This window comes from Tachypleus tridentatus, chromosome 1 (genome assembly GCF_004210375.1).
Source record: "Tachypleus tridentatus isolate NWPU-2018 chromosome 1, ASM421037v1, whole genome shotgun sequence".
Taxonomy (NCBI): domain Eukaryota; kingdom Metazoa; phylum Arthropoda; class Merostomata; order Xiphosura; family Limulidae; genus Tachypleus; species Tachypleus tridentatus.
Genome location: NC_134825.1, coordinates 53,866,680 through 53,884,073, shown reverse-complemented (window position 1 = coordinate 53,884,073; position 17,394 = coordinate 53,866,680). Strand labels below are relative to the sequence as shown.

The following is a 17,394-nucleotide window of genomic DNA, read 5'->3' as shown; positions in this document are numbered from 1 at the left end:
AAAGTCCTAAATGTAAGTAAATATACGTATTAAAAATTTGTAAAATAAGTCTCAAAATAGCATTTAAGTGTGTATCTCTGTTTAATTTTTAATTGATTATTATTATTTAGAATCTCACAATAATAACGGGCTAGCATGGCTTGGTGGTTAAGGCACTCGACTCGTGATTCGAGGGTCCTATGCTCGTATCCCCGTCACACCAAACATGCTCGCCCCTTTCAGCCAAAGGGCATTATAATGTGATGGTCAATCCCACTATTCGTTGGTTAAAGAGTAGCCCAACAGTACTGCCTTCTCTATAGTTTTAAAGTGCTAAGTTAACTTTGCTCGAAATTCAAAATAATCCAACAACAGCAAAATATCAGATTCCAAGTTTGTAGAGAAGACGTTTAAATTTTAGGTTGATTATATGCATAAAGTTTAACTTAGCATGTTTTAGGTTAAGATATATACAAAGTTTTTTCATACTTTAGATTCACGATTTACTTTTTTAAGCTTACTTTGGTCCTGCTATACTTTGTTCTTAGCCGCGGCATAGTGTCTTATGGAATAGCTTTGAGTTTTTCCAGTGCAAACTGTTAGTTCATAGCTCTTGCCCCTGCTAGTACAGCGGTATGTCTTCGGATTTACAACGTAAAATCAGGGGTTCGGTTCCCCTCGGTGGACTCAGCAGATATCCCGACGTGGCTTTACTATAAGAAAACACACAGTTCAGAGCTCCGTTTATTGACTGACTTCAACTCCAATTACGGTAGCAGCTATTGAGGATTCCCTCTTGTTTTACCAAAACTTGTATACATATAAGTCATGAAATTGATTAACATGCTTGATATGATTAAGAGTTTTGTAAAATATTGATTTTACACTGGTTCTGACTTTGATATATTTCCTTTGTTGTTGTTTTTTTAATATTAAAAGCAAAATTGTTAAATAATAAATTATTTAGTAGTCATTCAAGACACGCTACCTCTCTCGTCATTAAACTTTTGTACTAAAATGCTCATTTATGATCTTCTTACCAATATGAACATAAATATTAATACGAGTTTTTTTTTCGGAAAATTTAAAAAGGTTTTAATTGTTCGTTAGTCATTATTCTAAGTACAAAAACAGTATTTATTTGGTGTATATTATTACCAAAAGGAAGTATGGTATTCAGACAATATTACTGGAATTGAATGTAGTAATCTGTAGTCCTGTTATGTCTTACAAGAAAACCGTGCTATCGATGCAAAATAAATCATACACTGAAGAACTTAAGGAAACTGTACATTTTACTAAGCATTAAAAAGATACAGAAAACTAAAATATGAAAAGATGGTCTCTAAAGTTATTTGATGTTATAAGCCTTTCCACGCGAATACATTTCGCTGTATTTTAATTAATGCGGTTAATACCGCAGCATAACTGCGTTTTTCTACGTTCAATGACTGAGAGAAGTTTCTGAAAAGTGACATTTGCAGAACGACTTTTGTTTTCAAACGTAGAAACTTTTCTTTTATTTTGTGGTTTTGTTTGTACACTATAGATGGCGATATTTGCACGGTTAAAATTTTAAAATGAACTTGTTCTATAAGTCTTAAGAATTGTTAGGTGGAATATTTTAATAGACCGGATGTGTGTGCGTTTAGGTTTCTTTGTTTTTATGATACTATTCGCATATATTCGAACTGTTGTGTTACATACGTGTTGACAAACAAAATGTTATTTTAAGAACGTGTTGAAACCCTCATAAATACAGGCCTGCAAATTTAAATTTTGTAAAAGTTGTTTTGGTCTGAAAGGTGAATTTTCAATAAATTTAATAATTGCCTTAAAAACTGGACTTTGGTTAGGTATAATTCCTGTGTGGTTGCCATATTTTTAAACACTTTAATTTTTGAGTAAAAAATGAAACAAGATATGCGGGTCCTCGAACTAAAGTTCCTCTCGGTCGTTCGGTTGTTTCCGTGACGTTTTACAACTATGACGTAATAGTTGCCAAACATGCTTCGTTGCGCGCCAACCATTTTGTTCTTTTCGGTGTTGGTGTTTTATGTAAATCTGTCGGTGCTTTTTTCGGATTACATACTTTGTGAGACTATTTATTGTCTTGATATTGCTACTTTATGTTTGTTTTATGATAACATGGTTTACTGAGTTGCTTATGGTTGTAAAAATGGTTCGGCATCGGACAAAAGCTTCTTTTCGTTTTCATGCAAGGAGAAGGAACCGGTAAGGTGACGACAGTGGGTGTGGATGGTCAATAGGAAGAACTGGACGTCTTCACACCATGCAAAGCTTTGTCAATATCACTTTGAATGCTCATGTTTTGTGTTAGATCCCATGTCTTGGATTCCGTGGGTTTCAAGCCAGGCAGGTTGAGACTGAAAAAACCATCGGCAGTAGACAAGATCGTCCTCACTATCTTTCCTCGTGTAGAGCTGAGGATTAATCTCGGCCTGCAACGTGCAGGTTCCACCCCTCTGAAGTCATCCCTTGCCATCACGAAAAGAACAAAGTTAAAGGTATGTATGCAGTATAAAGCGATTATCAATAACTAGTATGATATAATAATTTAAAACGTACAAGTTTTTTGAAGAATGTAACTTGACATACACATTTCACATTCATGAGCATGTTTTGCATTTATGGCACCTGAAAGTCAGTGAAACCTTGATTTCCTAGTCTAGACAGTGGACAATTCTATTCCAAATAGAGTATATTCCACGTTTAAAAGCTGGTGGATCATTCTGTAGATGTTTTTGTATCATTTTTAAATATGGAAAAGTTTGAAGAATTCCATTTTTCAAAGTTAACATTTCAAGATAAATTAACTATTCAGACTGCTACATCTAGTTTGATTTTATAGACAGAATTATGACGTATAATTGAAATTCATTTTGTTACGAGTCATAAATACCCGGTACAATGATTGTGGAAAGGCCGAGTATTAGTTACCATAGTCGGCAAAGTATAAACAAATAAAACCCAGTCTGTGATACCAATAATTTATAAACACCAGACACGTTTCGAGATGCTTAAAATTGCACGTGAAATAATACTGACAATATTTGTTGTCATGACTTAGGCTTACCATTCTTCCACTGGAGGTATGACCGACTTGCAACCGGCCTGGGCTCTATCAGTATCACTTACAGTTCCGCTACTCTCGCTCGTGGAACTGTCCTCATCATTAGAACTTGTCAAATTTGTATCAAAAGTAACTATTCTAGGTTCGTTCAGAGTAGGTTTGAATTGATATGGCGCTACTCAACACTGTTCAGAATACAAAGTCAAAACAGACTCCGCCTCTGTTTCTCCGTACGCATTGGCCATGTTTATTTACATTCAACGCGCTGGCGGTTTGTTTGGCAACTATTACGTCACAGTACTTTTTCTAGCGGCAAACGTAAAAACTAAAACATTCGGACTCGCTCGAAAGGGCTCTTTCTGCATCAACTTCTATGTTTCATTTATTAGCACATATGTTTTATAAAAAAATTGAACCTGCAAAATTAATCAGTATGAGTAGTTTAGGTTCTAGAACGATCGATAAATCTTATATCGCAATTGGTCTAGAGAAACCTATATCCAGTGGTCCTCAACATTTTAAGCATAATAAAATCTTACCCGATTTCAATAAAAATTATTCACTCATGTGAATGTAAATTGTTTTGAAAACTCTGTACGTGATGTAGAAACATAGATATTTTCAAATTCAACGTACAAGAATTATTGTGGAACATGTAAACATTTCAAGAAAATAAAACCATCGCAGGTCCGAGTTATTGAAAAAAAATCAAGTAAAAGCTATTACAAAGAAACTGAGTTGGAAATATTTGCTAAAGAAAAGAAAAATCTAAAATTATACGTTATCATAAATAAACAGGAGTTTCAGAAAAATTTCGATTTCGGAAAAAAATGTAATTTGTGTTACAATAAGAATATTCACTTGGCTTGAAAGAGTCAAGAGCCCTAACCAACTAGCCATTTTTAGGCACGGGGATAATCAAGACGTTTAACTTTTTGTGATATAAAGTCATCGCTATTCGTTATAAACTCACTTTATAACGCCCAGTCCCACTATTCGGTGATAAAAGAGTAGCCCAGTAGCCCAAGATTTGGTGGTGATGACTAGCTGCCTTCCCTCTAGTCTTACACAGCTAGATTAAGGACGGCTAGCGCAGATAGCCCTCGAGTAGCTTTGCGAGAAATTCAAAACAAACCAAACCAAACCACTATTCATTGGTAAGGAGTGGCCTACTAGCTGCATTCCCTCCAGTCTTTTAGGGACAGCTAGTTTAGATAACCATTCTGTAGCTTCTTTATTTAATTTGTGATTGATTTACTCTAGGACAGCAGTTATCAGTCTTTATTTAAAAATAATTGTGGTCTGCTGCAATTTATCACTGAAAAAAAAAGTCAAGCGGATCGCGATAAAGAAAGTTTGAGATCCAGTGTTCTAGAATGTAATATAAGAGAGGATTGTGTAACATTACACCAGAAACCACGCACATGATGAGCTTTCTGAAAAATGGACAAGTAGAATATACAAGTTTGCTTTTAGTACATCGCCAATACTGAAACAGTTGAGATTAATCCATATTTATTGGAAAGTGTAATTTTCAATGAATTACATAACATATAACATTATATAACAGAGGCATATTTCAGAACATATTGTTGTAAACCAAGAACGAAAAACTTTATACAATGATCCAAACAACTTCTAAGTTATATATTTATATTAATTGTTGTAGTGTCGTTAAGCTAGTAATACTACATATATGTTTTCTATACAATTCGGCCAGGTGGTTAAGGCACTAGACTCGTAATCTGAGGCTCGCGGGTTCGAATCCCCATCACACCAAACATGCTCGTCCTTTCAGCCATGGTGGCGTTATAATGTGACAGTCAATCCCACTATTCGTTGGTAAAAGAGTAGCCCAAGAGTTGGCGGTGGGTGGTGATAACTAGCTGCCTTCCCTCTAGTCTTACACTACTGAATAAGGGACGGCTAGCGCAGATAGCTCTTGTGCAGCTTTGCGCGAAAGCCAAAACAAACCAATCTAAACACTTTATAATTTGACAGAGGACCCAATTGGAGGCTATTGCCTGTAGTGACCAAAGGCTTTCGTTTTTAAGTGAACTTTATATACATAACACGATAAAAACAAACAAACTAAATGTTGTGACAAAAATATTTAAAGTATCCTGACGTTTTAATTGATAAAAGAGTAAAATGTACATATGTTATTTTGGTATCACTGTTCATTTAGAATTTAACTGCGATTTGCATAATGAATTGTCCATTTTCGTCTTAAGTACATGCCATGTTTAATGTTTAGTATGCATACCTTACGTATGTAAATGTATCCCGAGTCATATGTGCTTGAAAGTGTCTACGAAATAATAGCTGGTTGTTTCAGTCACGTGCTCGATCTTTAACAGAGATTTACTTGTGGTAACTCACAAGTGTTTGTTTGTTTTTAATTTCGCGCAAAGCTACACGAGGGCTATCTGCACTAGCCTTCCCTAATTTAGTAGTGTAAGACTAGAGAGAAGGCAGCTAGTCATCACCACCCACCGCCAACTCTTGGGGTACTCTTTTACCAACGAATAGTGAGATTGACCGTCACATTTTAACGCCCCTATTGGCTCAAAGGGCGAGCATGTTTGAGGCGACGGGGATTCGAACCCGCGACCCTCAGATTACGAGTCGAGCGCCCTAACCTCCTGGTTATGCCAGGCCCTCTGAACAGAACCAGTATATGTTACTAATAGAATTTATCGAGGTTTTATTTTCATATTCATATACATGTTTACAAAAACCGCTTCATGTTGCTACTTTTCAAACTTATATGCTATCTGGATGACGGCATTTACTGAGCTGGTTTTACCTTTATTCTCATGGTGGCCCACATTTTATTCTTTATGCTAGATCTACCTTTAAAATTAACTCAATTTTAAGAATGAACAGTTGCTTTAAATTCCAAGACAAATTCTCCTTACTGCATCTGTTCGTGTTCGAAACATGTGATGGAAAGCGTTGATAATGCCGCAGGAAAATTCATAGCATATAATGACAATGGTAATTTATTAGCTACTCGTCATTACTGATTGCCATTTTGCTTCTTGCAGGAATCACTGAAAGGAGATAGCTGATTTCAGGTAAGATATTTCGTTTGATTCAAAGAGAGAGAATCGTTGTAATAATTAAAGTTGCAAGGAAGATCCAGTTGTTTAATTACTTGACAGCTGGGTGGTTTTAGTAACTGAAAAGTATTTTAAGAGATTGAAAGGATAGTGAAAATTATCACTAAGTATAGAAGTGCTTTGTATGTAAAGATGGACCGATAAAAAATGGCTGCCTCGTTCAGTCTATTATTCTATGATGCATACAGATAACTGCTGAAGTTGAGTAATAGCATTATTTGAGCTCCGAATTGTCATTATTAAGTGTTTCACAGCTTCTACCACATATAGTTTTGTGAAGAAGTAATGAAAAGGAAAACTATTAGAGATACTGAGAAAACTGATATGATATTAACAATATACATTATCATTGAATTATAAAAATAAGACAGATGTTTACTTATCAACTTAATAAAGTGAAGCTGTTCAAACAAAGAGGGGTAAACCAGTAATAAACGTTTAGCAAATATTATATATGATATAGGGACAGTGGTGTCATATAGTACAGAAACAAGAAAGGGATGAATACACAAAATTCCCTAGTTAGGTATCCAGTAAGTACTGAGTCAACCTTACAAGCTTATGGTTATTAGCCAGTGTAAGGCTGTATAGCACTATACAGGTTAAATGCTTTTATTCAAACCTGAATTCATGCAATTGACAGAAATTCAATATTGTAGATAAAAGTTATCCTTGGAAAGATTTGGCTACTTATATAGTGATTTTTGTAGGTTTTTGTATAATTAGCCCTTCCTTTCTTCATACTTTTTGACACTGCTATTCCCACATTATACCTAAATTCTGCAAAATCTTTATTACACGTATATTTTAAATCTTACCATATTTAAATGACACTTTATTCATTGTTATTTATCTGTTGAATCTTATCAATAAAGAGGAGATAAACCTGTATGAGAACAAGTCTATGCATTTGAGTGTAAAATTGTTAACAAACTGATGTTTCCCCTGAAAACGAAAACTTTTATAACGTAATTTTCTTGCATCAGTAATATTAACTTTTGCTCACAGCAAACTATATACTTGGAGCGAAACTAAAAATCAATCTGATATTCAGTTTAGCTAACTAAATACACTTTTCTTGCGTTTTTAGTCACAAAGAAGAGAATGCATTTTTTCGTCAGTTGAGTATCTTCGCTTGTTAATATTGTCGGTCAAAATCCCAACAATACCTCACAAGGTTCGGTCACGTTAGAAGACTTAGGTTATTCCTAGATAAAGATATTAAGCTAACAATTTAAAACACTATGTGTAATAATAAACATAAAAAATAATGGCATTTGATATAACGAATAGTATAACTAATACTATTAAAGAAAGTAACATTAAAAATAATATAATATACCTTACTTAAAAAATCATAGACACACTAGCTGTTGGTTCAAACTACTCTCGCAGAAATAAGTGTCTTTAAAAATTGTAACTTTAGTACAACATGACTGATTTTCTCCAGTTTTCATTAATGTCTTTTTGAATAAATAAAACACATTAAACCACTCCTAATGTATAACAATAGAGGAAAATAACATTTGTGAGAAATATATTACAACACAGATTACTGTTTAAACTGTGTAGAACTAGCTGTAGTAATCTTCCTCCAGTACATTTAAAAACTAACTTTTCTAAAGATATAAAATAAGAAAATAATACCTGAATCATTCAAGAAACTATGACAACGTTAAATGTAACAGAATAACACAGGATACGATGTGGTGCGTCTAACACTATCACGTACTTTAATTACATCCTTCATGAAATACATGAAGTTGACAAAAGGAATTCATAAATAATGTTAAAACTTGCGTAAGCGTTGAGAAAGAAACACGATAATCCTGTAGAAAGTTTAATAGTAATCATAAAATTTCAAAAATAAAATTACAACTCTCGTTAATATGGTAAAGAACTAATGTAACTACTATATAACTAAATTAACTATATACAATCAGAGTTTAAAATAACAATTAGTAAAACCAATAGTGATCTATACAGTATAAAGATTCACTGTTCAAACCTGGGCTTTGGCAGAAAATAATTTCTCACACACTGCGATGGATAAACGCCTTGTGTGTGATTGAGTGGATCTGAATTTAGAGAATTTTCGAAACTATGCTCAGAGTTTCCTGATGCCAAAATTTCTTGCTTCTACAGCAACAGCGTTATTGAAGGTACAGAAGCATAGAACAAATTAATTATGAATGAAAGCCTGATTTCATTTTCTCAGTAATTAATCACTCAAACACAAAATTATAAAGAAGTAGAACACAGAACAGAAAGCTGTGATGAATTAAGTTAGTCCAAAAATTGTACGAATTTGTTTTCACCACACTTACTAATGAACCTCGGAGCGGAAAGTCCTAAAACCACTATCTTCTCAAAGTGTAAATGGTGTGGATATAGTAGGAAGAGGTTTCGAGAGGATAATTAAATGGTGACGATTTTAAATTTTAGCATCTAGTGCCACAGCCTTTCTACACTTGAAGTACGGTTTAACTGTTGGCGTGAATCACATAGTTTGTTGATTGTTATTTGATTGTACATTTGTGTTATGTGCTTTCAACTCCACTTTTGTTCTCTGCTTAATTTATAACAGTTTGCTGAATTGTTAAATAGGTGTAACAAATTAATGGGTGCGTCTTTTTAACGACACTTATCGAAATATACTGTGTGTTTTGTGTGTTTTTCTTACAGCAAAGCCACATCGGGCTATCTGCTCAGCCCACCGAGGGGAATCGACCCCCTGATTTTAGCGTTGTAAATCCGGAGACATACCGCTGTACTAGCGGGGGGCCGAGAAAGAGATATAAATATAGGTTTAAAACAGATTCTTTTTTTTCAGCCAAATTAATACTGAAACCAACACATGGGTAAAAAGACGTGCACCATGTTCGATTTATCATTACCATTAGACATTGTGGTTGAAAGTGAGTTATGTTTGATATCTGCAAAAATTTTCTATTTATTTATTGTACTTTTCAAGTGAAGACAGATGAATTAAATTATGTTACTTTGGAAGTATTGATGCTGCGAATCGATTCAGAATGAAAATGAAATTCGATTTAGTTATTTGAATGTTTTGTAGTACACATCGACTGACCTCGAAAATTAAACTGATTTCAAATAGTATCAGTTTACGTATTGATTCCTTTCAGTTCTTGTTATTACCTTTTAATCTATTATTATTGAGTTATCTTTCAAATTATTATACCAATTACTGTTGTTTTCATAAAAAACATCAATAACCAAACTGTGGAATTTTCAAATCACATTGTGCATTGATACGATATATATCCATCGTATGAAACCTGGCTGCCACACAATCAGTTTTTTCGATTGTTTAGATTTCAACAAAAGTAATGGAGATTGTGTATAAGTACTACGTAAAGTAAAACAGGTTTTGAATGAAATTTATATGCAAAAACGGCTCTTTTGGGCTGAGAAAACACTTTTACATAGAAGAGCGAACAATGTTTCGACCTTCTTCGGTCATCGTCAGGTTCACAAAGAAAGAGGTAACTGATCGAAGGCTGACCACATGTTTGGAAGGGCTTGTGCAACTGAGTGTCAGAATATAGAGGGCGGTGTTAGATGTTTCAATATATAGTTTTATATTACTTATTTTATTATATTTAATATAGGTATAAAGGTGTTCCTTTGTATTGGTTTATTTTGGGTTTAAGTTGTTGTATAAGTAAGGCTTCTTTAATTTTGCGTTTGTTTCTTTATTTAGTATTTGGGTGTTTTCTATGGTTATGTTGTGTTTATTTGACTTGCAGTGTTCGAAAATGTGTGAAAGTGACTTTTTATGCTCTTTGAATCTGGTTTCCATTTTTCTACTTGTTTCTCCAATATAGAAGTCGTGGCAGTTATCACATTGTATTTTATAAATAATGTTGGTTTGGTGTTTGTCAGTGTAGTGTTTACATAGTATAGACCTCAGTTTTGTGCCTAGTTTTGAATAAATTTGGTATTAATTGGAATGTCATATTTTGTTACTAGTTTTTGCCAAAGGAACACCTTTATACCTATATTAAATATAATAAAATAAATAATATAAAACTATATACTGAAACATCTAACACTGCCCTCTACATTCCGATACTCAGTTACACAAGCCCTTCCAAACATGTGGTCGGCTTCCGGTCAGTTACCTCTTTCTTTGTGAACCTGACGATGACCGAAGAAGGTCGAAACATTGTTCGCTCTTCTATGTAAAAGTGTTTTCTCAGCCCAAACGAGCCGTTTTTGCATATAAATTTCTCAACAAGTGGGTTTCTCGTCATCACTGAGGTTTTGAATGAAAAGTGTGCACAGGAAAAAATCTCCGACATACTAAATAAATCTGGTCACGGCTCATCGTGCATTTTAGATTCCCTGCATAGATTTTGCACTAGATAAATTTTTGTCATTTTCGAAAAACTGTTTAAATCTCTCAACACTGTTGTGAGTTTTCTTTATAAGCTTGGTGGCGCCGGATATTGCAAAGTCATTTCGTTGTTGTGTACCATTGTATAACATTTTGTAAACTTGCATAGTAGATATGGCTCCGCAAACACTAGTGGTTAAGGTATTTTTTATTAATATCTTAATATTATCACAATGGTGGAAGTAAAAACTAATTTTCCTGTGTGATGCAATCACACAGTGCGTTCCCAGTTGGATTATTTGTAATGTAATAATAATTAACTCGCCAGATTTTACTTTAGCTCTTGAATAATTGCTATTCTGGACTTACATCTATTAGTTAATAATTTTAAATAGCGCTAATTTAAGTAAATTCGTAGGGCGATGCGAAACTTTCAGATTCAAAATTTTGAAACGTCACTTGTAAATTGTACTTTATACACCGTTATTAAAATTTTCTGCCCTCCTTACAACGCTAAAATCAGTGGTTCGATTCCCCTTGATGATTACAGAAGATAGCCTGATGTGGTTTTACTACAATATATACACATTAAAAGTTTCCAATAAGTAATTTAATCAACCCGTGGCGTTAACAAACGATACGTTTCTACGAAATGTTACTAAGACGCCTTTAAGAAAACAAATTTGTCCATACAGTAAAACTTAACCACAGAAACGCATATACTTAGTATAGGTTCATGATGCCGAAAAAAAAAGTAAGCCTGAACGCTAACATTATGCGTATGTATAATGTAAGTATAATAATACTTACATTTAAATACACATATACAAGTATGATTACTGAATAGAAAGTTATCGAGACTATCTTGCCGTGCACAGGAAGAAACGTATGATTGAATAAACGGTACTGATGACAATTCATGTTCGAATATACGGTAGTGATGACAGTTCGTGTTCGTATATACGGTAGTGACGACAGTTCGTGTTCGAATATACGGTAGTGATGACAGTTTGTGTTCGTATATACGGTAATGATGACAGTTCATGTTCGAATGTACGGTAGTGACGACAGTTCATGTTCGACTGCAGGTAGCGGAGATCATTAAATCCTATACTAAATAATTATGTGGTAAAAATGATGTGCCGTGAATATTGGATATTACATGGTATATATTTTAGAAGTATTATGCCCTTTATGTTATCCACTTGTAATATAACATGTTTATACCTGTTTATATATATATATATATATACATAAATATATATAGCTGCTTTTCACGCTCAACCATTTTGGACGTCTTTAAATTCTGTCAGCTTTTAATCAAATTGAGCAGTATTGTGGTTTTCTTAGGTTCACTGAATTTCTTTAAGAATAATCAGACCAGATCCTCAAGATAACAGGAGATTCCACAGAAATTGTTTTGTGGATATAAATCTGAATTACTTGACTTTGAGTAGTGACAGTGAAAGAGGCCGGAGACATTGTAAAACAATCTGTACTTACTTAAGAAATACAGTCAGAAGGAAAGTATTCATGGAGAGCAACTCGTTTATTAGAGTGAAGAGATGTACTAAATAAAACTGTTCCAAACTAAAATACAATATTATATACACAAAATTATACTATTAGTTTTCTAACAGTACGTGTCTGGTTGGTTTTGAATTTCGCGCAAGGCTATACAAGGGCTATCTGCATTAGCCGTCCCTAATTTAGCAGTGTAAGGATAGGGAAGGCAGCTAGTCATCACCACCCACCACCAACTCTTGGGCTACTCTTTTACCAACGAATAGTGGGATTGACCGTCACGTTATAATGCTACCACGGCTGAAACATTGGGCATGTTTGGTGTAACGGGGATTCGAATCCCGACCCTCAAATTACGAGTCCAGTGCCTTAACTTTCTGGCCATGCCGGGCCTAACAGTACATGTACCATTCACTTCGGTCAAAGAATAATTGTCATTGTATCCTCAAAGCACCATCATCTGAACAATCAGTAGAAAATATCAATGTCTACTTTCACTTAATATGTTCAACTTTGCTTAAATGTTTTCCACGTCTGTAAATAATTGACTCAGAATAATATATAATTATAGCAAATTAAGCCTAGCCACTTCCTTGACCAATATTCCACAGTTAAAGCTACATGCACTTATATGCATGAAATTAAAAAAGGGAATTTTAGAGTTCATTTCATTAAATAAAGCCGATGTAAAATACATAATATACTGAGTATCATCTCAAGTATTAGAAACAGAAACTGTTAGATGAGTAATGTTAAAAAGTATTCAAATTATTGATAGGATACGACATGTAATGGAAGAATAATTACATCTCCAATTTACACACGCATTTTTCTCGTCGTACTTCTATGTCTCTTTCCTCTTGTTCACTGCATTATGTATCATTCACACAGACCACTAGTCTACAAACATCACAGGAGGAAAATTATGTTACTTGAAAACAGATATCTGGAAGATGAGCTTCTACAATACCTTTAGGAGGATAAATCATCTGTCATAATCCTTCATTATTATTACCAAGATATGTGTGGGTCTCCATACATTCCCATTGGAGATGGGATCTGCTTGTTCGATACAACTTTCATCGCAATTAAGTCTACGCCAACAAAACTAATTACGTTGTTTAGGAATGACTACCAATGCAAACACGGGTATCCTCCTCTCATCTGATTATGAACAGGTATGTATATATTGATACGTATTACAATTTATTTCAACTTTCTGATTTATTACGTTGCCTTTGTTAACGTATTACTATTTCAATTAACCGGAAATTTGAATTTGAATCTAGAAGTTAATAAAATGTCACTATGTATCAAATTTATGTTATTTGCCAACAAGGTTGATACCTACAATTTCCTTTTTTAACATAAATATATTTTAATGTAAAAAAATACAATATATAATAACGGTTATTGCTAACAGTTATTACAAATGATGGTTTATATACAACAGTTTTATAAACTATACTGAGTCTTACATTTGGCCTAGAACTGAATATTTTATCCATGATCCAAGTCCACAACAAGCAAATTAATTCTGAGTTGATTTTGTTATACCTCGCCTAAGCTAGGGATGTCTTTCTTGGCTAATCTCACACCAGTTAAAAGATCATTTCTTACCAAAGACGACATTTAATGTTCTCGTAGAAAAATGTAACATCTGAAGCAATTCACTGAAGTTGAACGGCTAATACTGTGCGAAATATATAAACATTGCTGGTCAAATTCTGTAGTTTTCCGATTAATAAGCGTTAAAGGCAGCTATAGCTTCCTAGGCCTATAGCACATTGACTGTAGCTGTCCAATAATAATACTATTATTACTATTACCAAATACTATTTGTCTCTCAGCGCGTCGGTTTTATATATCAATCACGCGAATTTCTAGAGTTTTCAACAATGATCTAGCGTGTTTTCGTAAAACAAGTATTGTTAATTCTCACTTTCAAGAATTCTCTTCAAGTTTCGAGAACATACACAAGAATATACGTCACATGCAAAATAAGCAAACGTAAGCACTAAACTAAATCTACAACAATAAATCTGTTATAACATACATATATTATACCTTTAGTATTCATTAATAGTGCCAAAAAATTCTTTGTGCGCTTACCTTTCTTATAAAACTCAAAATTGGTGAACTAAAATGTGAAATATTTCATCTGCACACTTTAGAAAGTGATTATTGATTTTGAAGGGAACCACAGCTACCTTCAGTAAATAAAGTCCATGTTTCTGTATGACATGTTAGACATATCTAAAGAAGACTTAGGCTCAAGAGTTGATTAAAGAATTAAAAGAGCATAATTTTTCACTCAGTGTTCTTTGAAAAGTGGTCCCTTAGAAATTTTCATTATAAATTATCTTCATTTTTCATTTGCCAATATAATGAGTATTATCACGTTATCTTCTTAGAGGTAAATAACTAAGAACACGACAAAATACTGTGTCAAAGTTTACAACTAAATTTCTGTAAAATTTAGTTACATCTTGCATGTAGATGTTTTTTTTTTTTTGTCGTTTAAAGCCCCTCAATAGCACAGCAGTATGTTTTCGGACTCCCACCGCTAGAAATTAAGTTTCGATAACCCTGGTGGGCAGAGCACAGACAGCCCATTATTTAGCTTTGTGCTTAATTCCAAACAAACAAACAAATTCGTTTAAAAATAAATTGACAAACGATGATTTATAAGCATGGTGATAATTAGTTTATTCAGAAAACATAACTTAATTAAACAGAATAATCGTCTGTTTTTTTACAACATACAGTGAAGTATATAAGGTTTATATAAAGGAATGTTGTCATATGACAACAGTAAAATTTATGGCAGGTTTATGACTTTAAAGGTCGAAACTTGTAAAGTATCTAAACAAAATCGAGGTAAATAAACTCAGCCAATGTTTGCTGATGTTATTAGGGCTACTTTCATGGTTTAGAGAAAAATCATTTGCTTTAACTCTTTTTTTCTAAATGCCCCCCCCCAGTGGCACAATGGTATTTCTGCAGACTTACAACACCATAAATTGGGTTTCGATACCCGTGGTGACAGAACACGGATAACTCCTTGTGTAGCTTTGTGATTAACTTCAAACAAACAAACAAACAAACATTTTTGATTGAATGTTTTATAGTTTCCTAACAGTATTCATTGTATTTTTGTATTAGTGTTTAATTCTATAGAGTGTTCAATTCGTTATTTTTATAGATTTGCTGAAGATGGAGAATGTGTAATTCCGAAACAACGCGAGAACATTAGGATACCACGAGTATACTGTATCTAGAATCTTGAAACTTCATTGTTCCAGGAAAGTCTACTGGAAGAGGCCAAAAATAACTGCTGGATATGACTGGTTAACACGTCAATGTCGACAGGAATGGAACGAACACATTCATTACAGGGTATCCAGAAGAACAGTGAATAGGATACTGGCCAACAATGTTATTTTGCAAAAAGAGCTATCAACAAACTGAGAGTAACTATAATTCATCACCGTCACCGTGTTATTTGGGTAAGACAGCTTGATGGCTTACAGTTAGGACAATGGCAACATGTCATCTTTTCAGATGAGTCCTGTTTCTGACTTGTTAATGTTGATGGTAGGATATTTGTTTATCGTTTGCTTATAGAGCAGATGAGGAAAGACTGTCTTTCCCACAAAAAACACACAATAGATGGTGCAGTAATGTTTGGGAGGCTATTCATCATGATGGTGAAACTGCTCTTTCTTTCTTTCAGAAATGCGTCAGTGGCGCCCGTACAGGCATTACATGGAAAGAATTATGCCTTATGCTAGGCCAAGGTTTGAAAGTAACTTTGTGTTCCAGGATGGCAATTTCGCTGCCCACAGTGCACATATTGTACAAGATTATCTCGACCAGGAAGACGTTACAAGATTGCTATGGCCAACAAAGTTTTCAGATTGTAATCCCAATGAGAACTGGGAATAACTGAGCCTCAAAATTGTTGAGCATGATCCATAAAACAGCTACTGCAGCTGCATTATAGCGCATTCTTGTGACAAGTTGGAATGATATCACATTGGATTACATCAATAACCTCATTCATATCATGCCATGTCGCCCTGCGGAGATTTTTATAGTACGAAGACGACCAACCAAGCAATGAAAGTTTTATATGAACTGATATGAGGTTATAAACACTATTTTTGAAAATTGATGCTATGTTTTGTCATTATATATGTTTTAGTAAGGTTTCGTTGTGATAGGTGAAATGTTGAATTACACTTGTGTCCATAGGTGTCTGATAAAATTATTTTGTGTTATAATAAATTATCCACAATGTCCATAGAACCTGTTGTCATTATACAAACCACATATGTAAATGTTTAATATAACATGCATTTTTCAGTTTGACGGCACTAAGTGTATTTGTATTCCATCTTTATAATAATAATCTTATTTGTTGAAAAACGTGCGAACATTTTGGCCAAATCTCTATGTATCTTTTAACAGTTTCATGGGTCGCATTCTTGAGTAACTGACAGTTTTCAGGCACGAGTAGTTAGAGTTGTAACTATACGTTCTGCAAAATAAATAGTTAAGAGTTGATCTTAACCCATCAAGTGACTGAGTTGAATAAAAACTAGACATAAGTTTGCAATTATATAAAAATAACGTTTATTGATTTTACACACACAAAAACAAGAGACAGACTAACATAATTCAATCGACGTGTTAGAGGCTGCACTACTCTCTTGCTGTCGAGAATTCTTTATTAAGCAAAATCTGGAGAGAATCTCGTCTTGAACTGAGAGAACTAATCAGTAAATACATATTGATATAAAATCAATCATCTTGGAGAATATGTTACCGATAGAAAGGAAGAATACGTAAACCTCTTCACCACTGACGTTACTGAAAATACATTAGTACAAGTCTGCAGTGTCCTGTGTCACAGGAAAGTTCCAGTATATCAAGATGAAGAAATGATCTTTTACAATATGTGATTAACTCAAGAATAATTTCATTGCATTCAATAGTCACCATATCTGCACGTAAAATTGACTACGTGCGTTGAACGCATAGGTATATGAAATATTTGGTACATTTTTCTGAACAAGAAATGTTAACCTTTTCAAATAAAAACTAAAAATAAATACCGGATATGTTTTATTTGCCACACTGATAGCGAGATTAAAAATAAGATATTCTACTGCTCTGTAACACAATTTTATTGGCCGAATAGTTAACAAGATGGCATATGAATCCAAAAGTCACTTGTTCGCGTCCTATTGCAGCATAGTGGTGCACCTAGTTTTAGAGCTATGGGTGTGTTAAAAGAGTGATGGTCA

General features: G+C 33.9%; 1 long non-coding RNA gene across 1 annotated transcript; it reads left to right on the top strand.

The window, feature by feature from the left end:
• The first annotated feature begins 5,562 nt into the window (after positions 1-5,562).
• Positions 5,563-16,391, top strand: LOC143248988 (uncharacterized). Its single transcript, XR_013027317.1, has 2 exons — positions 5,563-6,153; positions 15,288-16,391. It is a non-coding gene; the product is annotated as an uncharacterized LOC143248988 (long non-coding RNA).
• The last annotated feature ends 1,003 nt before the right edge of the window (positions 16,392-17,394 follow it).